Below are 10,452 nucleotides of genomic sequence, written 5' to 3'. Positions count from 1 at the left end.
GAGATACCAGGGAGATTGAGTTTTTAGGAGCTGGGATCTTGGAACCAAGGGAGGATCTTGGAAGCCCTGGTTGGTACAGAGGGATGGAGCCGCTTGCCTTTGAAAAGGCCACTAACTAGGCTTGGTCCATGAGCATCTCGGCTTCATCCATGATAGATGGAAAGAGGAGACCCTTCCCCTCCCGGGCACCTGGGAGTTACTGGGTTCATATGGAACCACAGAGGAAAGGGAGGAGGTTGCCTCCTGAAATGTGACTGAGATGGAACTCCCTGCCACCATGACAAGTGGGAGCTTGAAGTCCTATTTAATTAAAGGGACAAAGTAATTGTGATGTTTTTGTATCAAAATTTGTGAACTAAAAGTCGTGTCAACTACATTTGTAGCCCTGGTACCTAGCACAGAACTTGGTACATAGTAGCTGCTCAATAGGTATATAATGAATGAGTGATAAATCTGGAGGCCTTACAAGATCTTCAGTTATCAAATGAAAATTCAGTTACTTTTCATAAGCTTAATTCTTTTCAAAGGCAAAGGGACTCCTACCATGTAGAAATTGTTCATCCCCATTAGAAAGCAGAAATTCTCCCTTATATCACGTCACTCCCCTGCTCAATCCCTCCAATGGCTTCCCATTCTCGCTCTGCATAAAATCCAAAATTCTTATTGTGGCCTTCACAGTCCGACAACACCTGGCCCTCGCTATCTCTCTGACCTCATCTTTTCTCACACTCCCCCTCTTTTATTCCCTTCAGCCACACAGGCCTCTGTGTTGTTTCTCAAGCATGTTCCTACCTCAGGACCTTTGCACTTGCTAGTCCCACCCCGTGATATGCTCTGCCCCAAGATCTCTGCACAGCTTCTTCCTTGCTGCCTTCAGTTCTTTGCTCAAATGTCACCTCTTTAGAAAAGCCTTTCCAATTCACATTATCTAAAATTGTATCCCCTCTCAGTCTCCCCATCCCGTACTCTTTGCTTACACTACTTGATTTCTCCTCTTAGCCCTTAGATGGCATATATGCGATACAGCTATTTGTTATCGTCTGTTTCCCCATTAGAACAGGAGAAAAGATCTTGTATATTCATTCCTGAGTCCCCAGTGCTTAGAACAGTACCAGGCACATCATAGGAACTTGAGAAATATTTGTCAGGTCAATGAGTGAATTTAACCAACAAATTTGACTGCTTAGGCCATGCCGCCATACCCCCTGGGTATTCTCTCAAGTGAGATTTGATGGGCATGAATTTCAGAAACAGAAATTGAAAGTTGGAGCTGGAGAAGACCTTGAGGTCATTGACTTCTGCCTTTTCAGGGCCCGATGGGAGCCGGGTGTGGGCACCTGACACCTGCCAGGCCGGGGGCTTTCCACTGATGGTAAGGAAGTCGCCATAGAGAGTCCAGCGGCTCTGTGGTATCTTCTCCAGTCTCACTGGGCTGGGAGCAGGGGGGAAATTCCTAGCAGAGCCATTCTGAGAAAATACAACGGGAAACTTGGGTTTCGGGCTCCTCTGCATTGTGCTTCTCCAAGGCGGGAGGCCCAGCAATCCCTTTGTCAGCTGCTCTTCAATCCTTTTGCTGGAGGCCCCTTTGGTGGGATTGGTATTCCCGGGCACACTTTAGAAAGCTGGCCTCGTGCTTTCTTCCCTGGCAGCACCTTGTGAGGAGTGTGTGGGAAGCTGCGGGACAGTCTGTGCTTTGGTCATCGGAAGCAGCCAGAGATGGGCCCTTCTCTTGCGCACAGCCAGGTGCCCAGCACGGGCCCCTCTCCTGGGCTCCTCAAGGCACGTCCTTTCCTACACCTCACCGCCTCCGCAGCCCTCCAGCCTGAACCGGCTCCCTTCAGCGTCTCGGTCCTACTGCACGCATCTCACAAGGCTCACCTTTCCCCCTCCCAGTGTCACCTTCACCGGCCGACCTCCCAAGGCCGGGCAGGGGAGGCTTCCTCCTTCCTGGAGCCACAGCTGCCTGCAGGAAGAACCTTCTGGAAGCAGCCCCCTTCCTTGCCCTTGGGCAGCCCCTTCACAGGGAGTCACTGCAAGATCATGAACGGTACGTGCACAACCCAACTCTAAAAAACAGTGACACGCGGTGGACATGGGCACGGACATCTGCAGAGAGAGGGAGGTTGTGGTTATCTCTGGACAGGAGGCTTGAGGTGGGGTTTTTTCTCCTTTTTGGCTTAGCTTCATTATTTTTATTTTTAATCCTCACCGAGGATATTTTTTCCATTGCTTTTCAGAGAGAGTAGAAGGTGGAGAGAGAGAGAAACTTCGATGTGAGAGAGACACATGGATTGGTTGCCTCCTGCACACACCCTGACCAAGCCAGGGATGGAGCCTGCAACCGAAGTACATGCCCTTGGCCGGAATCGAACCCAGGACCCTTCAGTCTGTGGGCCGGCACTCTAACCACTGAGCAAACCAGCCAGGGCACTTAGTTTTATTTTTAATTTTTATTTTCCTTGTGTTTTGAAAGAAAGAGCGAGCTTGTGTCAGTGTTACAGAATCTGCAGCTGTCGTCCGGTTCCGCTCCAGCCGTGTGGCCCGAGCACTCGACCTCCCGGGTCCTTCGTCTCAGAGGTGCCTCACCTCGGTCCTTGCCTGAGATTCTGGGGCACCGGGCTGCTCCGCAACTAGACTGCAAGCAGCTGGAGAGCAAGCGTCCGCACCTCCCCTGCCTTCCACACTCCCGCGTGGGGCCCGCACGCTGCGGGTCCTGGTTTTTTATTACTGCAGGTGCTCAATAAATCCTCAGTGACGGAGCCCGGAGCCAAGCACATTTATCCCTGTCATCGCTCCAATTCTGCGCGCCTGGGATGGAGCCCAAGGCGCTGGAGACACAATAAATCTGCTCTCTGGGCCCCACCCACTTCTCCACCAAGCAGATGTGGTAGCTGGGAGCCAAGGGTTGGGGGGCCCGGCGCTGAGCTGAAAGCAAGAGCCAGCTCCAGGCCTCGTGAGCTGGGAGTCCCCGAGAAGGGCTAGCTGGCCCCACAAAGCCTCCCCTCCCAGAGCCGCGAGAGTCAGCATTTGGCAGTGAGTTCCCCAAAAGGGAGGGACGAGGCCTGATCAGGTACAAAGGCAGCCCAGGGTAACAGCCTCGCCTGGGCTCAGTCCTGCCTCCGCCCCTGGGCCCTGCCACCGTGAGCCTGAGCAAGTTGGTTTGCTGCTCTGGGCCTCCCTTTTCTCAGGCACTGCAAGGAGCAAGAGCGCCTATATTCCGGATTATTTTAGAATAAAATGAGATTATATAGCAAGAGCTCATAATGACCAAGGAGTACCTCTTTAAGTGGTCTGAAGGTACAAAGCTGGTCTCTAATAGAGTGAGTAGCCCCCAGGCGGCTCAAAGTGCAGGGCTTGCTTAATGCCTCGGACCCTTCCCCACTGCTCACCAGGCTGCGAAGGATGCAACTCATCTGAAGCACAGGCTCCAGGGCTGGCTGGCTGGGGCCCGTCTCTCTCCTGGACCCTACGGCCTTGAGTGGAGTTATTAACAAAAGCAGCTCGTGGTGCATCTTTTGTGTGTGTGCCAGACATCTGCTAGGTACCCTTTTTACAGAGAGGACGCTTACTGGGGTGCAGGAGAACACGGTTGTGTCCAAAGCCACCCAGCATGGTAAATGGTAGAACTGGGTCCCACGCGGCCGAGTTACTGCGCCAGAGAGGATGAGTGGCTGCCACGTCTGCCCACCCCGCGCTGTCCTGCAGACTGTTCCACCGGTTTACCGCCGTTTGTAGCAAAGGTTTCCTATACATCTTGGGAGGGAATGTGCTCAGTGGCACTATATACAGACTCGCTTCTGCCACGTGTTAGCCACACCTTTCAATAATTCTGAGACATTCTTCTCGGGCTATTTGTGACCCAGGGAGGAAGCCCCAGTGCCTCCTTTTAGCTGTGTTCCTCTAGGTTGGGGCCGGCGATGGGCACCCGGAGCTGGGTGCTGACTGAGGGAAGTGCTTCTACCAAACCCTGTGGGTGACTTAGACCCTCTCCAATGTCCCCTAAAAACTCACCACCCAGTGGGAGAGGAGAAGACTGGGTTCACTGGGTGCTGAACAAACACTACCTGGCATGAGTATGCTTGCGACAGATGTTCGAGAAACACAGCTGGAAGGATGGATGCTCAACGACTGAGCTAAGCCACGCCGGAGATTCACATTTGACCTTTGGCTTCCACACGAGATTAAGGGACAGAAAAGTTTTCCCAAGTCATTTTCTATTTACAGAACTAGTTCAAGGGCAAGGGTGGAAGTGGGGAATCTACTGTCTACCCACATCACTTCCTCTTATTTTGATTTATGCCAGTGGTTTATAGCTTGTTGGTATTATAAATATTTTGTAAACTCCCTTTTGTATCCCTAAATGAAACTCATGGATTATATAAGCTAGCTGTACATGTTTTTAAAAAATTAATGCAATAGCCTAACTCTAACAGGACTTTTTTAACCTCAGAACTGTTGACATGGAGCCACGTGACCCTTGTGGGGCCGTCGTGTGTCTTGTAGGATGCTGAGCAACATCCCAGGCCTCCGGGATGCCAGTAGCACCTCCCCCACACGTGACAACCAAAAATGTCTCCAGAAGTTGCCAAATGTCCCCTGGGGGGCAAAATCGTCCCCCATTGTGAACCACTCCTCTAACATATCGGAAAAGTTAAAAGACGATGATACCTAATAAAGTAACATGTATTTCAAACTATAAATGCTCAAGCAATGCTGCACTAGAGGACAGACTGAAGGGTCTGGACTTAGGAGAAGTAAAAAGATGACAAGAACAGAGAAATGAAAGGGGAAAGGTAGGATGGAATTAGGGTAAAAACTAGTGTTAGATTAAGTAATAGCAGAGAGCATTTACCTGTATATAAGAGAAAATAAAATCACCATATTAAAATATAGTATAGTAAGACAAGCTATCGACCCAAAGTCATAAATGAGCGGGGACTAGTCTGTAAGCACGGCATCGGGGGGTTTCCTATTTATTGTATGACCTGGGTGCTGCTCAAGTCACAGGGTATCTAGTGCTTAAAAAGACCTCGAGGCTGTAGCCTGTGAGAAGATGGAACGAATGAACCAAGTGGCAGGGAAGGCCACTGGGGAGGAACCAGGATGGTGCTGGAAAGGAATAAGCAACAGGAAAATAAATTGTAAGGTGCAACCCTCACAACCTAGATTTATTATTATTGTGCTATGAAATTAATATAGATAATGTGTATGTAGAACGGCAATATTATAACAATATTTTTTAAAATATTAATGAAATTCACTGAGTTCCTTGCGTTTCATGCGTCTGCTCATTTGTATTTGGTACAAGGTCTGTTCAAAGAAATCTCAAATCTCTGTTACATATTTTCAATTGGTTTCATTGCACTGTAACTGCCCTACTGCGCTGAAACCCTTTTCAGGAAAATTTGTAGTTAGATGCCTTAATGCACAGAGCTGGCAGCCTGCACAAGTTAAGTAAAGTACTCAGTAATTTCCAGACATCTTTCTTCCATTTCAGTTTCTCCCTATGAAATGGTCTCTAAATTACTGGGCTTCTCAAGTACCTTCGTAGAACTTACTTTCAGGACTATTATGTTCTGAGTTTTGCTGATCTACATTTGTAACTGTGAGTGCTACCTGGGGGAACAGTCGAAAGCCATGTGGGATGTGAGACAATTCCTCATATGCAGGACATCTAGCTTTCTCTCCATCCCCAAATGCCAGTGGGGCATCAACCAAAAACCACTCCATCAATTTCCAAAATCGCCCCCACTGGCGCACCACAGCTACTGTTGAGTGCCCCCAGTTTACATGACCACATCCCAGACGTGGGTCACTGCCACCTCAGGCCACATAACAACACCCACTTTGGATGGAAACAGATTCATGTCTCTCTTGCCAGCTGGTGTTGGGCACAATATAGCCATTTCTGTTCTCTCCACCACCTCTAACACATCTATGCAATTTTGACTTATAAGTCACTTAATAAAACTCTCCATGAGTGGTATTAACAAGGTAAATAGGTAGCATTTGTTGAGAGTTCCCTGTGTGTCAGACCTTGGTCTGTTACTTCATTCCAACTTCACAATAACCCTATTAGGGAGACGCATTACTAGCCATATCTTACAGAGGAGAAAACTGAGGCATGAAGGACAGTTTCAGTAACTTGCCTAAAGTGACCAACTAGTGATTGGCAGAATCAGGATTTGAACCCTGGCTCTTACTCTGCTGTACTTTCCCCAAAACTGGCTTCTCTATATTCAATTTAAGTAAAGAAAAGTAAATGGCAGCAAAGCATAATTTTATAAAAATTTATATGCATTTATACCCAGAGTTTATCCAGCCTCAGTACACATCCAGCCCCTACGCCCTGATCTATGGTCCTATGCACTTAGAGGTGGGTGGAAGAAGCGCTGTTTGGAGTCTTGCCTTTGAGGACCTGAAAGATACCCCATTATGAAAGAAATATTGAGCTAAATTCACCATACCTAGACTAGCAAATAGGTCTTATCGCAAGTGTTAGTTGATTGGTCATGGCTGACTAGGATTGAGAGGATTTTAAAGGCAAGTCAGAGGTCAGAGCCATCGTCAATTAATAATGTCTGCCCTGCCTGGGGACAGGACAGGTGGTGGCCCCTATGTTATGCAGTCATTGTCCCTGTTCCCTTAGGCAGGATATTGAAAAGTTTTCAAAAATAGAAATAAAAATGAAAAATAATTTTTGGTGAAATTCTAAATTCACCAGAAAACCCAGTTCCTCAGAACATGCTTCTCATGTGGCGTTAGAAACATTAAGGTAGGAAGGAGCTTCACAATTACTCTGACTTATTCACTTTAGACATGTTTTCAAAATAGGAATAGAAACAAGAAGGAATTTCTGGTGGTGAATTCTAAGTTCACCAGAAAACTCAGTTCCTCAGAATATTTCATTCATGGACTCACAGAAACTTAACACTAGAGAACATTTAGGATTAGTTAGGCCCGTGGTTCTCAAATTTGATTTACAGAAGAATCACCTGGGGAACTTCTGAAAAAGTCCGATGCCTAGGTTCTAATTTACTTGGTCTGAGGCCCAAGAACTGGCATAGCCTTAAAATTCCCCTATTGAGTCTAATGCCTGGCCTGGCCTGAGAACCCCAGATCTGGCCAAAAACCCTCAGTCTTCATCTTTCTTTCTATTTTTTCTATCTTTTCTCTCTCTCTTTCTCTCTTTCTTGGGAGGGAGAGAGAGAGAGAAACATCGATTTGTTGTTCCACTTATTTCTTGGCTGCTTACTGAGCGTCTGTGCCCGGCCCATGGAGCCCGCAGCCGTGGCATCGGGACGCTGCTCTAACCAGCTGACCACCCGGCCGGGGCGAAAACCCCCCTCGTCCTTCACATGAGGCCACGGAGGCCGAGATGAGATGGGCAGTTTTCCCCGGGACACACAGTCAGCCGGGGCAGAACAGACTCTCTGCCTCCGGCCGGGGTGTGGTGTGAAGCCCCGGGGTCCTTGACGTCGCAAAGCTGGAGCCCGGAGCCCAGGGTGGGCCTCACCATCTGTGTCCCGCTGACCGTTCCCTTCCCGCCGATCCTCAAGCTGCCCTGACCGCGCACCTCCGCGGGCCCTTGCTCCTGGCCTTTCCAACGAGAGCATCGCACTTTTCCTGCTGGTGTCCATGGCACATCTGGTTTTCCTGCCTCTTTCCATAGGTGTTGCATTGTGTGACTTGCTGTCCCTCGTGTCCCTTCATAGCACTGGGAACAGTAGGAAGAGATCAACAAACCCCTGCCCTCGCAATAGCTTTTCGAAGGTGGAGGAAGAGAGTGAGATGCGCCCTAACCTCTGCGGAACACCTCCGATGGGCCCAGCACCTTCTATACGTATTTATCCTTTCAGCGGCCCTGGAAGGGAATTGTTCGTATCACACTTGACAGATGAGACAAGGTGGACATGAGGGGTTAGGTAACTTACTCAAGGTCACACAGCTAGTGAACGGCATGGCCTGGTCAGGATTAAAACTGGTTCTCACCACTGCCCTCTGCTGCCTCCTCCATTAACATGGTACGTCCCAGCCCATTAAAAGCCAAGGTACGTCTCCCCACAGACTGCTTATTAGTTACTAGGGGAAACAGTAACTATGCAGTGAGTGGGGAAACCTGACCACACGCTGCCCAGGGGATCAACACGGACATAAGCAGGGGGACATCATCCAGTATCACTTACATTGTCTCCTGGCCAGGCTGCATAACCGGAACCTAGTCATGAGGAAACATGCGAGGAGCCCGAATTCAGGAATGTTCTAGAAGGTGACTTGTTTCTACCATAAATGACAAAGGCTGTGGAACTGTTTGGGGTACAGCAAACCAGAGACACACATCTAACTGCTGTGTATGGTGCTGGCTTTGATTCTGCACTGGACTCTAGGAAATGCTTTGAGGTCCTGTTGGACCAACTGACCAACTTGAAATACAGAGTGTAGAATAGAAAAAAATATTGTAACGGAATTAAACTGCTTGAGTTCGATAACTGCACTGTGGCTGTGTAAGAGAATATCCTGTTCTTGGGAAATACGCACTGAGGTAGTAGGAGGTAAGGGCATGGATGTCTCGGGCTACTCACAGGTGGCTCCGAAGAAACATTGCTGCAACTGTTCATGCAGCAGCCAGCAGAGCTCAGCCCACAGCAGACAGTGAATTAAAAATCTGTTCTTATTCAAATAAATAATTCTGGTTTCCTGACATCAAGGAAAATACTTGTCTAAGTGGCTCTCTTGGTTCCTAACACTTCTTGGTTTCTGAGAAGGCACAAATAAAATTCTCATCCTTCCACCCCCCCCCCACCCCCAGCTACCCTAAGAGAATTTGCCTCACTTCATTATCGTTTATAAACATCTCCATATTTCCTGGAAATTTATTTGGGATTTTAGTACTCTTACCATATTTGTAGGGTGAAAAAACAAAAATCCCTCAGCAAGATATGGCTGAAGACACGCTCTGCTCTTCTCCTGACCTTCCGCTCCTATGAAAATCTTAAGTCAGAGTCTCGCTCCACCAGATGGAGGAGACTGAGTGGGGCCTGTCACAAGTTGTCTTTAATTTGACAACACTGAGCCAGCCTCTGCTGTGTGTGGTACACGGAGCCCGTCTCCCAGACATCTGAGAGAATCAACACACGTTGTATCACTGTTTTGCAACTATCTCCAGTGACCTTCCTTGCTAAGCACCAGTTTCTTTAAGGCAGCATTGCCCCACACCGAGGTACGGTCAGTTAAAAAGATTGATTTTCCAAAGGAAAAAAAAAGACCGAATTACATTCTAGAAATTTTTGGTTAGTCAGGCACTTAGCTGCAAACAACATAACCTGCGCTGGATGGTTTAAGTGGAAAAGAAAATAAATGACTAAGGGCTACTTGGGAGCTCACAGAAGTGCTGGGGAGGCCAGAGTCCAGTTGCAGACCATCCAGGCAGGAGCAAGGCCCTCAGTGGGGACATGGCCTCTGCTGCCCACACCCCTGACACTGGGCACTGGATGCTAGGTGCCCTGCTTGGCTGAGCCTGAAAGCCCGGGGCCTATGCTGCCCCCTGACCAAGAAAGGCCTGGCTGCCGGAAAGGCTGGAGGGTGAGTCAGTGACTCCGAGGAGGCAGCATTCACAACGTAGAAAATGGGAAGAGTTCGAAAGATGCTCAGTGGCCACAAGCATCACGACCAACGTCCACTAATACAGCACCAATGGGAAGGATCTCCCCAAGGAAAACCCTCCATTTCTCGGTTTTCTCTGCCTTAATTAAGCCCCTGCACTTGTTTTTTAGTCACTGTCTTCTCTATCCCCCCAGCCACTGCTGTCCTGTATTCTAAGGCTTACTTTGAGGTGGAAAAAAAAAAAAGATCTGTAAAGCCCTCAAAATAATAGTTCTAAAGTGAACCTCTGAGGAAGAGACTGGAAATATTAACTACTCCAAGCACCTTGAAACTGGCTGTTTACAGATGAGAAAGACGGGTCCAGAAATGTGGGAGCTGTAGACATCCTGCTGTGACTGGGGTTCCGTGGAATCCCCTTGGGGACACTACATTACCCCACGCCTGCTCTTACCCGGGTTAGAACCCCACAGAACACTTAACTTCCTCAAATTCAAAATCCAGAGACTTTCATGCAGATACAAGTGATTTTAAATGTCACTGGCTTCGGACCAATTTTGAGGGCTACCCTGAAAAGGGAAGGAGGGGACAACACCCCACAGAGTTCAGTCCCTTTCAAGTTCTCCTGAAGGTCTTGGGAACTTGCTTTACCCCGTCGCCATTTCATTTATGAAACGCAGCTTGAGATCTTTAAACAATGGGACCCTGACCTTCCATGCAAGCTTCATGGTCCAAGGATGGTAACGAACACAGGCTAACACAATGTCCTCCAGCAAAGGGATAAAAGATGTGTTTCCTACAGAATCGATGTGATACACACGAAATTTCCAATGTGCTTATTTTGCACAAACT

Source organism: Miniopterus schreibersii (genome assembly GCF_964146895.1).
Source record: "Miniopterus schreibersii genome assembly, chromosome: 13".
Taxonomy (NCBI): Eukaryota; Metazoa; Chordata; class Mammalia; order Chiroptera; family Miniopteridae; genus Miniopterus; species Miniopterus schreibersii.
Note: the sequence above shows the minus strand (reverse complement) of the source record.